The sequence below is a fragment of the Falco biarmicus genome, chromosome 2, assembly GCF_023638135.1.
Source record: "Falco biarmicus isolate bFalBia1 chromosome 2, bFalBia1.pri, whole genome shotgun sequence".
NCBI classification, from domain to species: Eukaryota; Metazoa; Chordata; class Aves; order Falconiformes; family Falconidae; genus Falco; species Falco biarmicus.
The window spans coordinates 30,451,442-30,474,470 of NC_079289.1; the positions used below are offsets into that span (position 1 = coordinate 30,451,442).

Here is a 23,029-nt window from a genome sequence, read left to right on the forward strand (position 1 = left end):
GCCCACAGACCCTTCAAACAAAAGACATCTGGCCATCTCTTCAGTAACTTTTTTGGAAATCAGTAATGACACTTAGTGGAATAAGTCACTTGTTCTGATTTTTTTTTTCCTTTTCTTGAAAGAACTGGATAAAAAAGGGATTTGGCATACCTTCTACTTAGTAACTCTATAACTTGATCTTTACATTTAACAGCTAAAACAAGAATTATAATATTCTTAGTAAATAAGTAGACAGATAGATGGATGGACAGGCAGGCATAAATGTAGTTTTCTTTGAGAATCAAGCATAATGGAAGATTTGACTCAAAGCCTGTATCTCTGTTGTCTCAACATAGATAATGTCTGCTGAAAGGTAGAATGTTGCTAGTTGAAGTATATTGAGTCTCTTTCTGATGATTACACAATTAATAGTTTGTGGTACAAGTACAAGTATGTCACATTCTGCATTGTTTTCATTGAGTTTTGTCTGAATAAAGCAGAAATATTCTGAACCAAGAAAAGTGAAATAAAGGATGTAAGATTAAAACAGATCAAAGAATTTCTGTAAATGCTGCAGTGACCGTCTGTCTTCTACCTTTACAGAATCTAGACAACTTTTTTTAACCAGAGATAGTTTATCCCAGGAACCTCCATATTATTTCCTTGGAAAGAAGAAAAAAATCTTAAAAAGTGCAAAACTGGGCAGCAGTTTATGACATCTAGCCCAGATTTTCTGCTTTTTTGCTCTACTTCAGTTGCCCAGACTATGCAATTACACCACTGTCACATATGAAAGTTCTTCTAAAAAGTGGTTTCTATGGTTTGGGTTTGGTTTTTAATATTCATATAGTTTATTCATAGGGTACTTTCATAATGAATTCCTGAAATTTAGTAGTTGTTCTTTGTAATCTAGTTAATCTATCCATCTGCAAAAGATCCAAATCCCATGATACCTAAGGTGTGCTCTCAATATACTAAATGAGTAAGTAAGCTTAAGAGCTCCCGGCAGCATTACACTCCTGCTCAGAGCCACCCATTCCCCACCTCCAGAAAATCCTTTTTTCAATTCCTCTACCCTTCAGCCAAAATTCTGATGTAGTCATCTCCCCCTTTCCATACTCCAACTGAGCTTCCAGCAGCCTCTGAAAACTATGTCCCCTCACTTCCTCAGGGAACAGGGAGAAGCAAACCCCCGAGAACTGATTATTTAAGCAGTAATGATGGACACAGAATGTACTTGCAATGAAGAGAGAAGCAGCTTATGAACACTTCCCTATCACATAGTTTTACCTGCACTATCTGCCATAACATTTTTCAGAATCTCTTTTCGTAGAAGTCTTATGACTTTTTTCCTCAAGACAGGAACTACCAGTCCTGGCAGTTCAGACAGATTTAGAATATGTAATGTATTCAGAAGGAAGTGGACAACTTCAAATACTTTGTCTGGTTGTTTCATTTGATTTTCTAAAACTGTGCTTGAGGGGATCATAGTATTATAATTTTTTATAATGTATTTGCATTTCAAAATTACGAGGTCGTTATAAGAACACTTTTTCAGCTAGATATGTAAGATATTGATAGATTTGCTTCATATTTTTCTCCATCTATGTGTATATAATTCTACTTTCTTACATTGTTCATTGACATTTTCTTGCTTTTTTAAAATGTACTTTGTATTGCTTCCAAGAATGTATGTCTGTTATTTGAAAGAACATAACTCTAATGAAGACAAAGCAAGCCAAAGGTACAGAATTGTACATTCATAGTACAGAAGTGATTCTTCCCAACATAGTTCCCCACTGTGTTGCACATACAGTTGATGGCAATACAGTAAAGCCAGAACAGCCAGTTAGTTCCTCCAGAAAAGCTGCCTGCATTTCTGCAGGACTGCTTCTCCAAATACTTTATCTATAGGCAAATTTATTGCTGAATAGTTATGATGGTCTATTTGCTTCTCAGTGTTCCATTAAGAATAATTTCTTATGAAGAATTGTTTCCAAACACCTACTCCCAACCTTCCTTCTCAACTTCTGGCCATTTTCCTTTGATCTATAATAGGGGTCCTCACACTTTTTAACCAGGGGGCCGGCGTGCGGATGCAGTGGCAGGCAGCCATCTGCGGCTGCTTGGTTTCCCCCCCCAACCCCCGGCGGGGGGGTCTGTAAATACCGGGGGCCGGATTGAGGACCCTGGGGGGCCATATCCAGCCCACGGGCTGTAGTTTGAGGACCCCTGATCTATAACATCCTAAACTTTTGCTCAATTTATTTATTTCATTTATTTCATTTATGTCCTTTATGTCCTCAGCACTCACCAGAGAAGCTGACCCCCTTTCACAATCTGCACGTGGTTATTATTTGAGCAGTTCATTTCTTCTCTTTACCTCTGAGTAACTTGAAAGACAATACTCAACTGAATGCTAACGCATTATGTTCCAACATTGTCTGACTTGCCACATTTTCCCTTCCCTTTTTTTCTGTCTTTAGACTTAAGCAGTTAATCCCAGGTCACAAAGTAGCCTATGAGTGTAATTTTATTTCCCCTTTTTGTGCATCTTGCACATAGTTTTCTACAACCTGTAAAATTAGAAATGATCATGAAAATAACTGGTGAACTCACTAGGTCAAAATATGACCTGGAACCTAATAGTAATTACATCACATACTGGAAAACTGTCCAGGTGATACACAGATTATGTTAACCCCAAGATATTGCATATCCTTTTTTGAAATCTGTATAAATATTTAGTAAAGCACTTAGCCCGTCATGTGCATCATGAGGTCACTATTTTATATTGAAGTGTGCCCACTTCAGCATCAGGTCCTTCTTAAGTCTCAGAATAAAACACCATAAGCGAATGCATTGTATTTCAGGCTTTTATCCTACAGGGAGGTCCACATAGGTGGAACCCAAACTGCATTTTAATAATAAACTAAATCTGCTCACCCAAATGGTCATATACTGACTTCTTTATTGCAACCTTGCTTATTTTGAAAAGAATATTCACTCATCTAGCTGGTTTTCCAGTTCCCATTTAAAAATACTTCCACATCAGATAAGTACTGGTTTGCTTTTTATTGTACTTCTCCGACTTTCTTAATTTCCCCAAATAATTAGGATTAATTTATTAATTAATTCTAAAATTTAATTTAGATTTTCGACACTATCTTTCCTTTTAAGTCAGACATTACATCCAAATTTATACACCCACTGACGCTTCTGTTCGAGGAACAGTAGTCTGAAAGATACCTATAGATTATTGGGCTTTATGCCATTGCAATTTTAATTTAGAGCGGGCTAGTACAGTTGTAACTGTTGCCAACTGGATGCAGTTCATAAGGTTGCATACACCTTACTGAGCTAAACAGGGCCCGGGCATGTGCTTGAGCTCCACAGTGTGATAAAGCATGCCATTTAACTGCTTGCATGCTCTTTGGTGTGCTTTTGGCCCAGGCCAACAAGCAGTCAGGTAAGACGCAGCAAGGTCTGGGGAACAGCACGGGTTACAGACTGGTGTTAGTGGACAGTATGAACCGGGCCACCCTGCTTCGGAGGAGCAGATGGGTTAGCCACGCCAACGTGAGCTGTAATTTGCTACCAACTCTTGACTGGGCCGTGGTCCCTTTTGTTTTCTAGTTCGGATGTCATCTAAGAAAACTAAATGCAGGTGAAGATCTGTAGCGAGTAGCATACTGTCTCATGCTCCCGTTACCACACCTGTGTGAAGGATGAGAGCTGCTGGCACGGCAGAGGGACAGACCCGTGGCAGGCTGACAGTGACTTCCCCACAGCAGGCAAACGCTCAGCCTGTGAGTCAGAAAGGATCTTGGCTGCCTTGTGCTACCTTCAGTGGGCAGAACAGGGGTACAGAATCTAGACCCCTTCAAATTTTCAGATACTTCTATTTTCAATTACCATTTTTGTTTGCTGTCTCTTCAGCTACCTTTTCAAATAAATTATCTGATTTGTAGACAGTGGTCTCAGATTTCCTTTTAGTCAGTGTTACTCTATTGGAAACAAAAAGAAAAAATAGAAGTTGAAGAAATTTGAAAAAATCTGCTTTCTAGTTTCACGTAATTTCAGATTATATTAGCGAAATTATACTGAGCGAATAATGAGGCTTTCTCAGATAGCATCATGTGGTCCAAGCTTTCCTTCCATTTTATTTTATCTTTGCATGATGGCAAGCTTAAAGTTCCCATTTCCAGTTCCATTTTCTTTTCTCCTACTTTATACTTCACTAACATTTATTTACAGTGGAATCTCTTACGCTGTTGCAATGTGACTGCTGAACCAGCTTTCTGCTATTATTCTTCAAACTCTTTACATTTCCGTCAGTCATTTTCACAATATGTTTACCCTTTTTCTGGTCTCTTTATTAAACCAGAGATATTGTACATTCATAAGGTCTTCATTTTAGATCTACTATATTTTTTTTTTCTGATGACTATCAGATCCAGAACTGAATTAACTCTGATTTCTTCTTGCAGCTGTTTTAAGCACTACACAAAAATATTGTCCTGTAGCCTATTCTGAAACATTTCTTGCATGTAACTCGAATTAGTCTTTTACAGCTTTTCAAACTTATTTTCATATACATAGCAATATATATGTATAATATACATCTATTATATGTGTGTGTATATATAAAATAATCATAGAAATCCTCAAAATCCTAGAGAAAGTCAAGCGAAACAAACCTTCAACACAATCTTCATGGATTTTCCATCTTCCATTTTCATTTGTGAAATTACTTCTATATCTGCCAGCCATGTGAATTGCAGGATCTGCAAGGAGGGTGGTGGTTTTATAAATTATGCTTTCCTCACCTTATCTGCCTTATATAGCAACAGATACTTATGTCTTAGCCAGACTTGTTTGTAATGCAATCAAAGAACATCTACCTGAATTTGTAGTAGTACTGCATCTCTCAAGACCACATGTAACTAAGGTGTGTTTATGAACAGGAAAACGTATTTTTTCATGATTATTTCCTGCAGGACTTTATAGATGAAGTATGTTTTCACATAGCAATATTCACTCAACTTCATTCTCGTTTTGCAAGCGTTACCCTATGCTTACACTTGAATTCATTTACTGAAAAATCTCTCCTGTTTTGTTAGTATTTCCAGTTATTCCTCACCATTCTTCATGTATTAAAGATAGACATTTGAACCGACTGTTTTAACCAAGACATTATCACCCAAAACTTGCAAATCAAAAATACATAAACTTCAGTGTAAAAATAATTTTATCTTCAAACTACAACTCTACGTTTTTTATTAGCAGTACTATTAAACAAGCAATGATTTTGTAACTTAAGCAATATCAATACGCTCAAAACCAAAGTAATTTTCTAAAACTATGCTAATTAAAGTCAGTTTGATGTACTTCCTTCTAACAATAATATGCCATTGTTAGAATTGTATTATTTCTCAGGATGAGTAAGACCTTATTCCATAACTACTCTACTGTAAAATGAAAACAAGTATTAAGTAAGGGACTATTTCAGGATCTGTATTGTATTATATAGTTAATAGAAAGGGCAAATCTTCAGTAAGCAGTGGTGACTTAACTTCATGCATACCAATTTATACCATTTGAGGATATACCCCAGAAAATCCTAACAGGTTTTACATAGTTTTTAATATTCTTTCTTTTTCTATTGGTAATTTTCATATGGATCATTTTTACAAAATTAGTTGCAGTTGATTCATTCTAATGAAAAGCTTATTGCTACTACTGTACAGCACAAAAACTCCTCAGCACTGTAACTGACAGATTCCAAATTTCCTCTGCCTTCTAGTCTTTGTAATGTCATCCACATGCTCAGTAAATGAATGTTAAAAACAGGCTTAATTATGCAAATTATTTAATGGGCAAATTTATGCAAAGTCCTGCTTATAACTACACCAGTTAAAAACTTTTACACTATAAATGACATTCTCAGCCACACCTCCAATCATTTTCTAGTAAGTTGCTATTATTACTGTTATTGCAAATTACTGTAACTATCAGAAGAGGCTTCAGAATCATATTTTGCACATCTAAACCAAAAAGTTCTGAACTTTACTATTTATGTCTTTTCATGTACTTAGCATTCCTTTTATTGCAATTCGAAGAATTCAAATTATCTAAAGAACATTTAGTATAGATAATAAAATAAGCAGGTATCTACCCCTCAGAAAACATTAACTGTTATTTAATATTTCTGCTATAACAAAGCATGATTTGCAAAAAATTTTTGATTTTATGGATGTACATCTTTTAGATGTCTTTTTTTAAAGAAAACTTTTAACTGCTTATATTATTATCAATACAAAGCACTGTTTCCATTAGTACTTCTCTTTATCTGCAAATAAAATCTGAAAACTTCTGCCACACCATTTATGAACACAGCACATTTGCTTTCATTCAGGTACTCTTTTTAAGTTAGCACTCCTACATTGAACATGTACTTTAAGTCTATATTTTCACAGGAATGTTTATCTCTGTCCATAATCATTATTCCATTGATGCAGGAGGTGAACTACCTTGAGCCTATGAAAGCATGTGTCAAAAAACTTAAAATGCTATCACTGAATTGTGAAGTTTCTTATCTGGTTTACTGGAAGTCCTAAAATAGCAGATCCATCCAGTGTTTAGAAGTAAATACATATTTGAATATACATGATCATGCTTAAGGCAATATTTTAGGCAAATGGATGCATACGTGAGAGAAAAATGGATTGGTATTCAGCTAAGAGTTAGGAAAATCCAGTGCAGAAAGGAAAAGGAAACTGAAGTTAACAAAAGGAACAAAAAAATGGAGGAGACAGAGAACTCAAGAGAAGGAGAGATCTTTAATAGGCATAAATCAAGAAAATAGTACCAGAGGGAAGAAGAAAATACTTTCACCTGTTAATAAGTCGGACTTCACTAGTACAGAACTTTGTAAATCTATCCCACTTTTTGCAAGTGAGCTACATAGGACTCAACTTTTAAAATAAAGACTAATGCTATATTTTGTTAAATTTAAATGTCTTTAATATGAATTTAAATTAGTCACATTAGATTTTACATTTCTACAAACATCTTTAAATTACAAGTACATTATGAAACCAGCACATTCTATATGAAGGCAGAACAATACTTCTTGACTATTCAAAACCATAAAGTGCCATATTCTTCTTTTTCTATGTCTTCACTACAGTACTACCTCTCACAGAAAATACTGGTATCAGCATCAAAGGAAAGGGTCAGCAATCTTCCACATCAGAAGTTAGGACAGTACTCTCAACATGGAAGGTAGGATGGTCAGAGAGGTAGCAAGTGAAAAGCTTCAGAAGAGATGGTAGCTGAAAAGAGTCAGGAAAAAGAAAAAAACAAAAACAGGGAAAGATAAGATAACAAGATCGATAAGGACAGGAAAAAACAAAATACACAGGAAATAGCAACAGTAAAAATTGTGCTTATTCATTTTAGAAACAGTACAAGAACACTGACAGAAAAGGTAAGGAATAAGGCAGCCATCCTTAAAAATAAAGAGGTCTACAGAAAAGACCTAGTATGGTACAAAATGCTTGGCTATTCCTCTTTTAAGGTGACAAGATGCTCACTTAACTTTTAGTTTGAGCTAATCAGTTCAAAGCAGGATTCCTGTGAAGTCAGGAGACTGAAACAGGCACCTCCAGAAGGCAATTCATCCCATCCTAAGGTCTGAATCTTAGACTCTGAATCACATACTTGAAATGCAATGCATTTTGTGAAGTTCCCTAGGTATTTGTGAACCTTAGCAGTATATCTTTAAGCTGAATACTTATGGATAACAACAATTCCAATTAAAATAATATGAGAAACAGCATATTTTCAACTTCCTTTCCTCTGAACAAAGAAAATTTACTAATTACTTTCATCTGCACAGAACATGTAATAGGTTTGGGCTGCACATTTTTTAATTACTGAATATGACTTGTGTTCACTATACTGAGCACAGAAATGAAGTCTGACCCAAATAAAAGAAAGTTTGCTTTTCTATAGGGCCTAGTTATGTACTACTAGGGCTTTAGGTTTATCTGCTGTAAGTAAAAATCAAAGCTTGACATCACTGGGATTCTATATATACCACATTAAGACCTGATTCAGGAAATACCACATTTAACTGATACTTAAAATGGCACTGCTGATATTTCAGTAATTTGTTACAAAATACAGTGAATACTGTTTTGAAACAATGCTGAAATCCAATGTCATGCTCATAGACACTTACATTATAATGGTTATTTTAGATGAGCTATAATTAAATTCAAGAGTCATGGGTGAAGCACTGGTTTGAAAGTTGGTATATAGCCCAGTCTCTGTGCAGGAAGCTTCAGTGTGGAGCAGGTCTGTGGGGACAACCTCTTCATACCACCTTCACCAGCTTGCCATCCCAGACGCAAACCCAAGACTCTGCTCTTACAGAACCACAGTACCAAAGCATAAATAACCAAAGAAGAGGATGGGAAAGGGAGCTTTCCTCCTGGGCACTGACCTGGGGGCTGGAATATACACCAAAGGGACAGTTCACAGTCTGCACTTTCCTGTTAGTACGGAAAGTCTAAGAGCTGTAATCCTGGAACTGTGCAATTCATACCCCACTGGTCTTCCATCAGTGAGTATTTCAGAATACAGTCACCCTGATACTGCCTATAACAGGAAGGTAACACAGAGTTGTCGGCTACAACGCAATTAAAATCTAAATATTGGTCCACTTTGCACTGAAGAATTTGTATGATCTAAACAATTCTTGAGTCATGTAACATACAGTGGTGTAACACTAATGCAGACCAACATAACAGTAAGGGCTAATTATAAAATACAGCATGAAGTCTCTTATTTAGAACTTCTAAAAAGTTGTATCTGCATTTAATTTCATTTTCCTTTTAGAATGAACATAAAGAGTACAGATATGTTAGGTTTTCAGTATTCATATCTTCATTGGGTGCCTTTAAAAAATGCTGCCCAGTGACACAGGCACTGCACAGAAAAGGGAACCTTACCACACAGCAATTTAGAGCATAATTCTTATGCAGACTTATCTCTCTCCATCAGCAGAAATTAATACACTGCCTTCCAAAACGTAGACGTTACCACTTGAAAATTATTTGTGAATTGGCACCATAAGGCCTCTCCCTGCTCCACCCATTTTCACTCTTCCTGTCCCCAGTCAGCAATGGGGCAGTTTTAGAGGGGATGCTACTCTGCAGCACATCAGCTCAGATGTGCACTCAGATGTACACTAAAGTGTTGCTCAGGTGGACAGTTAAGGCATTTTATGCATACCACCATGCAAATATAAAGAAAGCGGGAGGTCCCTATCTCTGTATTTACAAATAAATAAGCTTTTAGCATGGTAATTCATGAAGACCAGTTATAGCCCCTGCATAAATATTAGTCAGTTGCTCAATTTAAAAAGTACATAATTTTCCTAAACATTTACTCCGCTATAATACCATATATACTCATGGGAATCATGCCGTAACTAAACACATACATGAACACGTTACTGAATTAAACTTTTTTTGCCTATTTCCTAATTTATTTTATTTTATTACAGCTTATGGATGAAATTCACACACTGATGTCTAACCTCTAAAGAAAGCTGATGTAAGTAATCCATCGTTCTATAGCTACATTTGGTTATGAATTAATTGACTTTGCCTAGTCTTGTTGAATAATGATTAATCAGCAGTTTCAATTTTCAATTTCAGCATTACTACAGTTAGATTCTGCACACAAATTCTGCCACATTTAAGTGTTATTGCCTGCCTGCCTGCTTGTGCCCTGCCCCAAATGCTAGTGACTAGAATTAAAAACAGCAATATATATAAAAAACTTACTGTGATTTTTTGATATCTAACAGTAGTTTCTTTAAGAGCTAACTTAGGAAGACAAAACACTGGGGCAGTCATCATTTTCTAGTAGGATAATGCATTTTGTGATTCAGGGCGGCTTTCAAAGTCAATTTAAAGACTTCCTTAGAAGCAACTGTGCTAAAGCGAAAATGCACAGAGAGTAAGGTACAACTCAGCACAGCAGTTAGTCAAAAAGCTGAAGTCTCAATCTGTTTTCCATGCAAGCATAAAGCACAACATGTCTGAGCACTACATACAAAATATTGGTGTAAATACTTTCCCGACTCCTCTCTTTTCACCCTGTTATTTTTCCTACCCTCATTACGTTGTTTTTCATCTTTCCCTTGCTTCTGTAAAGGAAAATAATTTTCTCCATTTCAGTTTCTTCCTTTCACATTTTCTTTTTCCTACTCACCTGCACATTTTCTGAAATTCCAAAATTTAAAAGGGCTATGGATCCAGCCCTGAGGTGAAATACTAAGTCCTGAAAGCTTTTAGCATGGCTGAAGATCAATGACTTAAAATGTGTTTGTGTTCTCTCATTTCCAATAAAGACATAAAATCACCAGAATAAAGTTAAGCATTTAAAATCTGTTTAGGTAACTGGAATCTTAGAATGAGATCATGATTCTGTGAAGAACTCTGCTCATACAGCAAAACATGAAAATGATTTTTACTGATTAGGAACTATATTATTATCTCTGAATCCTTATTTTTATGCTTAGCTATTATGAGAAGTGCATGTCCACTTCTCCCCTTTAGTAGCCATTTAAAATGATGCACTGAATGCTTCAACAAATGAAATTATTCATGTCTTTAAATACTTTATAACCAGCTTATGATAAGATATTTTGGAGATAAAAATAGCTAGAGTTAAGACTAACATATTGTACACAAATGTAAATATTATTTCTCCTGCAGCAATTCATAAACAACATTTATTACCTGTATCCATGACATACATTTTTAGATGCCAACTCTTCTAAACATAAAATCCCACTTCACAAGATTTCTTCCAAGCAACTTAATAGCCATTGTATCAAATGTTTTTTCACACATTGCATCAACATTTGATGTTTCACTGACATAACAGAAAGTCAGCTCGGTATAGGTTACTTTGTAGAGGACAGTGCCAAAACTTCAAGGTGTTACACCTCTCAGTGATCATGACCTCCTGCAGTCTTTAAAGATAAAATGACATATGACAAGCAATGAGAGTAGAGCCAATTTTTAGGGACCAACATTGACTAAAAGAGTGATCTCTATATCCACCATAAAAATCTGCCCAAGAAAGAAACACCAAAATAGTTTTCCATTAGAATGTACCCTCTGACAAAAAAGGTATGCTTTATCTTATTATTGTTATGGTGTTCTTGCTCCGGAACCTATTTGTATTGTCAGGTGCTGAAAGGCTTATGAATTTATTACTGAATTTGGAACTTTTACAGAAATCATGCTTCTGGCTACCTAAGTTTAGTCATAGACATGCGTATGCAATCATATATTAAGAAGGAAAATTGTTAAAAAGGTTAAGACTTATGAAAAGATATGTGCCAAAAAACCTCCCTGTATTTAAAAATACCCCTTGCATTTAGGAGGATGCCCTAAAACATCGGCTTTCAATCTTCCTGCAGACTCACCTTCGTGAAGAACTTTTATGGGAGCTGTAAAGTAATAATTAATAAAAGCAACCATCCTGTCAGTAAGCTTCAACTTATCACTAGTAGGTACAATCATCTATTGGATTAACTAATTAATTTATTTTTAGGAAGGTCACAGATCACAGAAAAACGCAATTCAAAGGACTAGGCTTTAGAAATCCGAGATTTTTTTCTTCTGTTTAGTAAGACAAATATTATCTAAAAAATCATAATTCATCACGTGGAAAAAAATCAGCACATTCTAGGAGAAAGAGTTCATCTATGATCAGCAGATATCAAATGATGGGACATGTCCCACTTGGAGAAGATACAAACCCTATGTTGGGAGGAGAGGTATTATTACTTTGCCACCAGGACTTCCACAGCATCTCCTTTGAGTCCCTCTTTACTCAACCCTGGTGAGGCTGCACCTCGAATCCTGTGTTCAGTGTTGGGCCCCTCACTGCAAGACAGACACTGAGGTGCTGGAGCGTGTCCAGAGACGGGCAACGGAGCTGGTGAAGGGTCTGGAGCACAAGTCTGGTGAGGAGCGGCTGAGGGAACTGGGGGTGTTCAGCCTGGAGAGGAGGAGGCTCAGGGCAGACCTTATCGCTCTCTACAACTATCTGAAAGGAGGGTGTAGGCAGGTGGGGGTCGGTCTCTTCTCCCAGGTAACAAGTGACAGGACAAGAGGAAACGGCCTCAAGTTGTGCCAGGGGAGGTTTAGATTGGATATTGGGAAAAATTTCTTCACTGAAAGGGTGGTCAAGCATTCTAACAGGCTGCCCAGGGTATTTGAAAGACCTGTAGACGTGGTGCTTAGGGACATGGTTTCATGGTGGACTTTGTAGCATTAGGTTTACAGTTGACTCGATGATCTTAGGGGCCTTTTCCAACCTAAATGATTCCATGATTCTATTCTATGATTCATTTGCCTGTCTGTACCTGCAGGCAGGAGGCAGAAGAAAGTATAGTGGGACAGAAGAGAAGCTTCAGATGTGAGGGATTTGTGGGACCATTTGTACCTTTGCATGTAACTGTTCCTGGAGTAAGCAGGGCAGGAGGCCTTCCACTTGAAAGGGTCATGTGCAGGAACTGGAGAAGAAGCTGGAGTTCCAGAAGACACAGGGAAGAGCGTAGCTAGGGCAAGTGTGCAGTGAGCTAGATTCAGACAGAGCACTGAGGGCTGTAGCCATGGTCTGTGATAAAGTGACTTCCAACTGACCCCAATATTCAGCTTTATCTGTGATCTCTCCAACTCTTACTGAAACCCTGTTCTGATCCATATTCCAAATTCTTCACTACCATACATTCATCCCAAGTCCTACCCATACACCTCATCACTGCTTCGGTACCCATATGCCTTGCCTAGACTCATGAGTCCCTCTCTCCTGTCACCCACAGACGACACCAGGAAATAACCTTTTCCCACACCACAGCAGAAGTCACTCTCTCCTCCCTTACACGTTCCTTTCTGTTACAGGGCAAAGATTCCCCTTGATCTCATATTCAGCTAGTAGCTTAAACCTGAGCAAAGACAACTTCAGAATCATGTAAGTTAGCAACAGGTATTTAGCAAGATAATACAAAAACATGCAGAACCCCCCTCATTTTCCATATATGTATCAAAACAGATAAGAAATACAGAACAAAAAAAGAGCATGCTCATCTGCCAACTTTCTTTAGTTCCTTTTAAAACACTATTGTCAATAATGTTTGTTTCCAGTACTTTCTATAAATTTTATAAAATACGCTACAGTAATTTTAGATGACTGGCTTCTTCAGGGTAAACATATTTTAACCATTTCAATAAGGCTTATAATAGGGCATTTCTCAAATTCGACACCACCACAATTCCTAACATAAAAACTTGCAGTATGTTCGAAAAGACATCTCTCCAAATTACTTATGGATGTTCTTGTACTCAGGACAATGGGAAGTAACCTATGTCAAGGACAACTAAAAGCACTGCTAATACAAATCATTCTGGAAAATTTTCAATAGGAAAAAAGAAGTAAGAAGAGACCTGATATGAGGATAATGAAGATTTTTACAATGTAAAATTACCACTGAGGGAGCTGACATAAATTAAAAGAAGTTGGTCAAATAGAATTGGGATTTTTTTAGAAGTAATAAACAGATACTGTGATAAGACATGTTAATACTTGTAAGGAATGTTTACATCTGTTAATAATGACAGAAGAGAAAAATGTAAATTTTTTTTTCTGGCAATGGGAAACGAGGTATTAATTCAAAGATGGATATACATTTAAATCTAGTGGAGTTGACAAGTTAAATCTTTGTCTGATGAGAACCCAAGACTTGAAAAATTAAACTCACTTCTTTTAGAAAACTAAATCTGCTAGTCATGAGTATAAATGAAAAGTAGGAGGAGCGAAGACTTTTAGGGATACTCAAGGACAATGCAATGATTAAGAACTCCAGAGTTCTGTTACTGGGGAGGATGTGGTGGGGACAGAAGGGTTAATGCTACCAGACTGCTCTTCCTGGCTGCTTTTTGGGAACCTTTTGCTGTTTCTTCTAGTGGAGAGGCATGCAACCTATGTAAAGCTGAGAAAGTGGGGAGTGCTCTCTACTTTTTAATATACTCCAGAACAGTGGTTCCCGTATTTTTAGAACAACTCTTAACATTTTTCAAAACCCACCACACATCCATCTGATCAAACTTCTAATTGGAAACACTATTTAAAACACTGTTAACTATAGTTTAGCTAAACAGCTGTTCACTTACCATAGCCTTGTAGTCCACCAGGGGTTTGTGGACCACAGCTTGGAAACCATTCCAGCTGTTTTATAGGTACGATGATGTCTTCTACTCCATCCCTCCCTCCAGACCTTCTGGTTGCTGTGTAAAACGTTTCTGCTTCTTTATCAGATTTCCCGTGGGATTAATTTTAGGGCCTGCTACTGCTTTTAGCTTCCTGAAGTAGCAGCAAACTGGCATTCTCCATTGCCCACAGGTTTGTAAACAGCAGAAGTAAAACTGATCTGTCCATCCATAATATTGCTACTGCCAGATAAAGAAACAGAGGCAGAGGACAAAAAAAATAATCTGCAGATTTAGGAAAATGGACCAGTTTACATTTGATTCATGTTTGAAATTCAATTTATCATCAACCAATGAGGACTACAAACTTTTATTTACAGAAAAGCTGTAATTCTGCACAGGTTGGATTTTGGCCGCAGCTGGTTCAGGACAAGTGGAGTTTTCAAGACCAGTAAACAATTGGTGTTTGAACACTCAAAAAGATGTATCGACAAAACTATAGCAGATAAAACTGGTGCTAAGCAGCCTTCTGCCATCTTAAAGATTACCTAAGTTAAACAAACTAGTGGCCAAAGGCCCCTTGTTCTTCTGAGAAACTGGGAGTTAGTCTCCTATAAAACACTTCCATGTATTCATGGTTTTAGAGACCTTTCTCACGTTACCTATCCCTAGTCAACATTCTTCCAAACTGAGGAATCCTGATACATTTACTGTCCCTGCAGAAAAGCTATGATATACCTCTTAGTCATCCTTTTCTATTTCATATGTAGTTCTCATCAATACTCAAAATGGACCAGCATGCTAATGCCATTTCTCTGTTTCAAACAGCATTTTCCAACTTTTTCCTAGCATTTTTCCATCCAGAAAATTTCCTAGCATAATTCCATCCAGAACGACTTTAGGAAATTAGCAGGAGCTGCTGAAAATCCATGCAAACACCAGTAAAACAGCTTGACAGCCCTGGCTTCTCACACCAGCAAGATTCTCCCTATCAGTTTAATGGTGATATTCCACCCCTGTGACAGGCAGCAACTCCAGGATCAAAACCTGTATTGTAAGCTGGTCAGAGCTGTGAAACCCTGAAAAATAGGGAGGAAGAATCTCTTCTTCAAATTGCAGCCCCTGCTGTGGTTAGAAAGAACAGCTACAAGTCCCTGCCTTCCTGAGTGGCAGGACTGGTCACAGCCTGCTGAGCTCACAGCTTATGGAGTGATCCAACAGCCACTGCCTCTCTCTGCTGACAGATAGGGCTGAGCAGCGGGGTCAGCGTTATCTGGCCTCTGTGACAGCCATGGCTCCTGGATCACCACAGATCTTGCTGTGAGATCCTCTGTAGCTCTTCGGGGTCAACATCAGGATTGACTCCAGTTGATTATTTTCCTTTTATCATCTGCTGTCTTTACCACTGCACTTTTTCAGACCATTTAGGAACAGGTGGATCAGCAAAGGTGCCAATATAAATTTTTGTGAGGTGGCATTGTTACAACTGCACATTAGTTGCTATACTATATACATATATATACTATATACATATACATATATATTACTATATACAAGATGTTCCTCATCTTGAAACCCTTCACTAATCCACAAAGAATTTTAAGTAACTGTACTTTATTTTGTTAACAAAAGACTTTGGTTACAGAGCTTTTAAAAAACTTTTGGGTCACCCTTTCCTGTGTATCTGTTGACTCCTTCAAGTAACTAGCAAAGCTCTAAGCAAGAACCACCCTTTACACAAACCAAGGTGATGGTTGCCTATTATACCTATCCATGTTCCTATTAATTATATTCTTTATCACATTCACTGGCATTTTATCTGTCACAGTAGTCAGACTTATTAGTCCATTAGTGCCCGATTGTCCCTAGAGCCCTTTTTAAAACTAGTATCACATTTGTAACTTTCCATTTCTCTGTTATCAAGGCTAATTTAAGTGATAGATTATACAACACAGTTCATGGCTCAACAGTTTTATTTCTGAATTTCTCTAGGACTACTAAATGAACAACATTCTATATGGGTATCTGTTAATGTTTATTCAATGAATTTTTAAAAAAATCTTTTAGTGGTATTTCAGATCTGAAATATTCCCTATAAAGAACAACTTTTATGTGGGGATGTCCCTAATCTCCCTGTAATAAACCTTGCCAAGGCAAAGAGTTCATTTGTTTCTTTCTGCGATGGCTTTGTCTTTAAATATTCTCTTTACCTGCAATTATCTATTGAACTTACCTCCCTACTAGCAAGATTTACACTTGAAAAAAATGGTTCTTTTTGCTTTTCGGATTTTAGCCTGTTGCATTTCAAAATCGTTTTGTTCTGCCTTATAATAGGTCTACACGTAACTTGTCAGAACTGTGCTCCTTTCTGCTTTGCTTGCTTTGATTCAACTTTTTGAAAAAACTCTGTTTATTTCTAGTAACTATCTTTACTCTTCAGTTGTGTTGGACAATTCTTACTCAGTTGGGGTAGAATCAGAAAGAAAAATCCCCCTGTCTCTTTTAATATTTATTTGAAAGGTATCTTCATTTGTTTAAAAGGTATCTTCATTTGTATGCAATTATTTTTAAACAATACTAGACTTTTTTTAAATGTTATTTTTTTCTCTCCTACAAGTATGAGAAACTTCAGCATGATATATTGCTACTGAATGGCTCTTCTATAGTCCTTGTGTTCTAAACTAGACTAAACGAAGGGCTGTCCCCCCTCTTCTGGATTCTTTAGCTGGTTTGCTCAAGAAGTGGTTCTTGATGATACTTAAAAATACAGCCCGTGCATGGTGGCCTAATGGGAAGTTTATCCACTTTGTATCACTGAGAACTCTTGTTATGATCAATCTTTCAGGTTGTAGATTCTCTCTCTCCAGTCTCCCACAGCAGTTCACAGTCACTCTCTCCATCCCATCAGCTAGTCCAAAGCTCTTACTAGACTTCTCCTATTCATATATGGAACCATTTGTAATTACATTTTGTGGTTTATTCTGATAAAATTAACTTATTTGACTATACTTTCTTTGGTATGTACAGTACCATTTGTCTGAATAGTCCAGTCTACCATCTCTGTATCAGCTAGGCACTAAACATTCTGTCATCTCTGTATAATCTAGACACTGACATTTCAGTGTCCCTTTGAAAGGAAGAAAAGGGATACGTGCAGAGCCACTTCCAGAAAAAAGGTGACATACTTGGGAATTCCTGATGGGATTCATGTTTACCACTCTTCTGAAAAATTGTTACCTTCAAGGCACAATGGACATGGAGCACTATGAGACAGCAATGTGCCAAGATGCCAAATTAAAACTAATGTAGATTCCTTCTCAAGGAAGATCAGGTGGCATTTAAAAAAGGACTGACCAATGGAACAACTGCTTGTGGTTATTTAAGATTTCTGTATCAAGAAATGCTGTGTCAAGAAGGGAATGCACTAAGGAGCAGAAGGATGCTACGGAAGTACAAAAAGTCCTTTAACCTTTTGCAAACGCTGTAGAACTCCATCATATTTGCACTGACTTCCTCCTATGAGAAGGGAGAGTCTGTTCTTAGTGCTGTGGAGAAGAGAAGAAATGGGTGCTTTCAGGACAGAATGCCAGTAGCTATTGACTTGGGTTTCACAATTGAGAAGGCCTCTGGGGCTAGCATTTTATCTGGTGGCTGCAACTCACTTCTTTCCCTTTTGTGAGGCTTCTAATTGAAGCACCTTCTGTGCTAAATGTGATGTGACATTAGGCACAGCAGAACCCACCAGCTACACTGCAGTATCCAGTGGGTATTCATTATTAATTTGTACTACCATAAATCTTGGGGAGGCCTTACCCTGGACCACTTCTCATTAAGTTGGGCCATGAATAAACACAGAACAAAAAGTAGATGTGGTGGAATTCTACATAAAGAGACAACGGAGAAATTATGGCAGAATACAAATGCAATGGCACAGTAGTACTGTGATAAGCATTGGCATTAATATATCCGCAATATAACTGTTGTCTAGCTGGATTGTTTTAAGCACCACAGTACATAAATCTTTTAAGAAGATATTTAAAACAAGATAGTGAACAGTTATGTTTATGAAGAAGTCAACCAATACATGAGAGGCAGCTGAGAAGAAAATACCCAGTGTGGTCTAAAAATGTAATGACCAAACGATGGAAGTTGGCATGATATGTTGATCAAAACCAGAGTCAACCTGTTGATACTGAAGGAGAAGTTATCAAGTAGAAGTAGTCTTGATGGACCTTGAAAAATGAAGACAGATAGCTTATCTTTATTGCTATAAACTGAAGGAGGACATTGAAAATACCAAAGGAGTAAGTTTGGAAACCGATATTTACAGTAGTGTAGCACTTTGACTAGATAACAAGCATGGCAAGACTGCATTTGTCAAAGCAAAAGAAAAACATTTTCTAATAAAGAGATGATCTATGGAAAACCTGGATGAAAAATCTAATCATCTGACAGAGAAGAAAGACCATCCTTAAAGGGTTGGAAAAAATTCCCCAAACTCAGATTTAGCCTAGATTTTATGACTTAAAACAAATGACAGAATGATGGTGTCATTCATAGGGATGCAGAGAGGGCCTCAAACTAAATATAAAAAAAACTATTAATGAAAAAGATCAATAGCTGTAACTGGGAATAAAGAACTTACGGCACTACTGAAGAAAATTTCATGCATTAGATCTGCTTAGGAGAGGAAAAGACGATGGGAGGAGTTATATGAAACACATAAAACATTGTTTTTCCTATAAATACTGTGAAATGAGAAAATTCTTTCATGTCACATTTATTACTAACTTATTACAGCTATCTATGCTACCACATTTTGACTTTCAAGGGTTGAAGAAAAACAATGTTTGTGATGTTATAATATGATGGGTGTCTCATTGAACATAAGCAAAAACATGCTACATCCAGCTTGAAGACAGGACAGCCATGATACAAGCCAAGTGCAAAGAGCAGCAGAGAAACAGATCTCACAACTTAGAACTAACATGCTGAATGTTCAGGCATGTTCCTTTGCTCTTCCTTCTTAGTGCACAGAACAAGGGCTATCACCTTGGTTTGCCACTGAAGGACTCTGTTGCTGTAGTTTGGTATTCTGGCTCTTGAAGTATTCCCAAGCCCACACAATGTGTAGCTGTGTACCAAAAGCCCACTCCCTACATTCCACAATACCAACTATTTCTCTTGGTATCTGCTTTCTTGCTGTTCTTCTAGTTCCAGTGACTTACGGCATCATGGCATGAATTAAACCATAGAATCAATCAGATCAGGTGCTCAACCATGGGGGTTAGCAGCAGTGAGTAGTGGAGAGCTGCTTACAGCAGGAGACAATTCTGAGTTCCTTTTCTTCCAAATATTATTTGTAGCAGCACTACTGCAGGCAGAACAGAGCTATGCCCAAACATGATCTCCCTCAAAGCAGTGGGGAGTTGCCATCACAGGGGTGGGAATCAGTCTCACCTCCATGATCTGTCTCTCAGTAGTGATGAGAGAAAAAACTGGATACATATAAAACATCTAGGGGATTCCTCATGCTCCACACACTTCCCTCTCTTTTCTCCTCTGAAACTAGAACTCTCTTAGGCACTTCTTTTGATCTGGTTTGGGGCGAGGCAGGCATGGCCTCCCATGTCTGGGGTTTTTTGTAATCACCTGATCTCCTGCTCTTTTTCTTTCTTTTACCCAACTCAGTGCAAGTTAGAATTAATATGGCCAGTAGGATTAACACAGGGGAAGGCAGTAAACCATCGGGTCTAAACATTTTGAAACCAAAATATACTGATCAAGATTTTTTTTACACAAAATGAAACATCCAGAGTTCTCAAAATCTTGATTCATATTGAAAAATCTCAATTTTCATTTTAGATTGCAAAATCTCAAAAAACAAAATCAGTATGTTTTGAAAGTAGAAGTTTGAAAATTCCCATCCTGTAACAAACATAACGAAACTGTGTTTTGAGCTCTGTTGAAGATGGTACATTTCAAAATCATCAAGTTCTGTGTTTGAACATGAAATTACGGCTTCTGCTTAGCACTAACTGCAGTTTAGCATACATAACCCACTGTCCTCTGTACTTAGTTGTAACTGTCATCTTGAATCCCCAATTTACACATACAATTCACAGGCAGTCACTGAGTCTTCTTCAAAGCATATACTCCCCTCCAACAGAAGGAAAAAAAAAGTAGAGAAAAACTTACTGAAAGTTTTACACTTAAATATATCATACCTTCAGTGCAATGAGAAACACCAGTAGCTATGCATTTGGTTCTCCTTTCAGGCATATTTTTGCCATCTATTTTCTGGGGTTTGGTTTTGTTTATTTTGTGTTTGGTTGGGGGTTTTTGTGTGGGTTTTTTTTTTAAATTGGACTCTACTCTGCTTTTGATCAGAGTTTTTGATTTCTTCTTTGGTCTTTAGCTTTCTTCAAATTGCTTCCATTTCATGCTGCCCTTTTGCCGACCAAAAAACCAGTCCTGTCCTCCTTAGTCTTTACTCACCAACTATTATCTGTGTCCTTGCTCCATGGGAGAGAATCTCTAATTGTCTTTACATACAAGTCCTCTAGATCTTTACAGCCCCTTAATAATTACTTGCAAATTCAATAACATTTCCAGTTCTTCCATTTTTCAGACCCCATTGAAAACATTCTTGTATTTGAATACCAGAAAGGAAATACAGCATCATAAAAAAGGGCATGGAGTTTATAATACCCCTTTTGTTACACAGGGAAAATACCTACATGTAGATTTTGCTCATTTGTATATAAAAATAGGAGTCATAGCAATGACTGTACCCATAGCTACAGGAAAAGAACTTCCTCCTTAAACCAAGCATATATGTTTGTAGTAATTTTGAGTGAATCCACTGACATATGATATGGGTAATTATTATTGATTAAGCACAAAGTACTTAAGTACAGTAAAATATGTAGTTCCTGCCTAAGACTATAGCTAATCAGCATGCATAATCAAATTCACTCATAATGCCAGCTCAGTTTAATTTAACCAAGTTACACTGACACAAGTATAAGTGTATATTTATTAACATTTCAATGTTCAACTCAGCAAGACAATTACGTGAGTAAATCAGTTTGGAATATCTACACAAATATTGGTGGTATAAACAGTTTTTATAGATCTATAAATTTCCGAAAGTTTATGGGTGAAAATACAGAGCAAGCCAGAGACACACTATTCTGAAAATAAAGAAAATAAACAAATTAAAACTCCCTACCTAATAGCAGTACAGAAGGACTCCAGGTTCACATGGTGAATTACCCAAGAATAGAAAATCCTTAATGGATGTATTGTATATATTTTCTAAAAAGAACTGAAGTCAATTGACATAAATCTAACTTCTTGATTCACCTTTTATGATTACTAGTTTGTCAACATCAGTAAAGACTAACTATTGAAAAAGTCAATCATTTCAATGTACTTACAGCTGAATTTTCTCATCATGTGACCAACTATCCACAAAGCCTCAGTGCCATTAAGAAGTTTTGAGGAATATAGTATTTGGTACTGCCAAAAAAACATAATTAAAAGAATGCATGTAAATTATATTAATTTTCTAATTAGAAATGTTTTATGATTATTTCATGTCTAAAGTACATTTGGGGGGAAAGTAGGACTTACATTATCCCAAAAGGCAGGTTCCAGCACAATCAATGATACACTGACAGAATTCACAGTAAGGAGTCACAGTAGGGTCCTGATCTTGCAACTGAACTTTCACAAAAAGAACCCTGCACTATTGCAGAATCTCCTTAATTTCAGTAGGGCCCTACCCACACATAATCAATTACAGAGTCCGCCTATGTGGGAGTAACAACAGTGAGAACAGGACCTGTTCCTCCACACACCTGCAAAAATATTGGGATTAAAAAAAAATTATTAGTAACATGCAGCAAAACCTACTGATAGCCTGTTTTATTACAGTATTTAGCACATAATAAAGGAGTTGCATATGTCTTTTAAGTTGCACATTATTTATAGGAATGTTCAGCTCCTTCTTTAAAGAATGTCATCTTAAAATTGCTTATGGATTTTACATGTACTGACAGCACATTATGGGAGCTTTTACTGATATATATTTGAAATACAAATTTTTAATTATTCTTTTCTAAAAATTAATTATCCTTCTTTCTTTGATCTATGATGCAAGGCACTTTTTAGTGCTTAAGCCTTCTTAAAATCTGTCCCACAACACCCATTTTGTGGACACAGCATAGGCCTGTGAATTGAGGTCTTCATGACCATGAAAGCATCTGACCACATATAGCAGCATCCAAGACCAAGATCTCCAAAAATACAGGATAAAAAGTAGTATAGTATTAGTCATTTTTTGACTAAACAGGGTCAGCTTTTTTAAACAAAAAATCCTTATGAAAATCAACTATAATTATTTGCTAAGTTTAAGCTCTTAATGAACACCATTTAAAACACAGGAAGCACACAACATAATGTTAAACAAGAATATACCACCTCTTTGCTGTTCACACAAGACTTAACATTCATGATTTGACCTTACTGTTCTTACTAAAAACATATCTATGTTGATCTTTAAAAGGAAAATATTATAAGTTTAAAGTTTTTATGTATTATAAACCACTTAAAAACAGGTTAGCCATAGGTTCCATGAAATAATATTTAACTGGTGACACTATGCAAGAGTACTGGTGATAAAGGTTATAAGAACCACCACTAGATCCTAGAAACATGCAGAAGACATTTCTTCATTCCTT

At 36.8% G+C, this 23,029-nt stretch overlaps 2 long non-coding RNA genes across 13 annotated transcripts in view; one reads left to right on the plus strand and one right to left on the minus strand.

The window, feature by feature from the left end:
* The window catches only part of LOC130145248 (uncharacterized), a 90,444-nt gene that overhangs the window by 58,065 nt on the left and 9,350 nt on the right, over positions 1 to 23,029 (minus strand). For 7 of the 12 annotated variants that reach the window (XR_008820432.1, XR_008820427.1, XR_008820429.1 and 4 more), the window contains exons 5-8: positions 21,921 to 22,147; positions 21,725 to 21,806; positions 4,680 to 4,766; positions 3,895 to 3,986 (exon numbers count right to left, since the gene is read on the minus strand). This is a non-coding gene — a long non-coding RNA (uncharacterized LOC130145248). The other 5 variants (XR_008820428.1, XR_008820438.1, XR_008820436.1 and 2 more) reach the window with 5 other exon arrangements.
* The window catches only part of LOC130145249 (uncharacterized), a 49,295-nt gene that overhangs the window by 18,476 nt on the left and 7,790 nt on the right, over positions 1 to 23,029 (plus strand). The window contains exon 2 of the long non-coding RNA XR_008820439.1: positions 9,557 to 9,606. This is a non-coding gene — a long non-coding RNA (uncharacterized LOC130145249). The remainder of the gene's footprint in view (positions 1 to 9,556; positions 9,607 to 23,029) is intronic.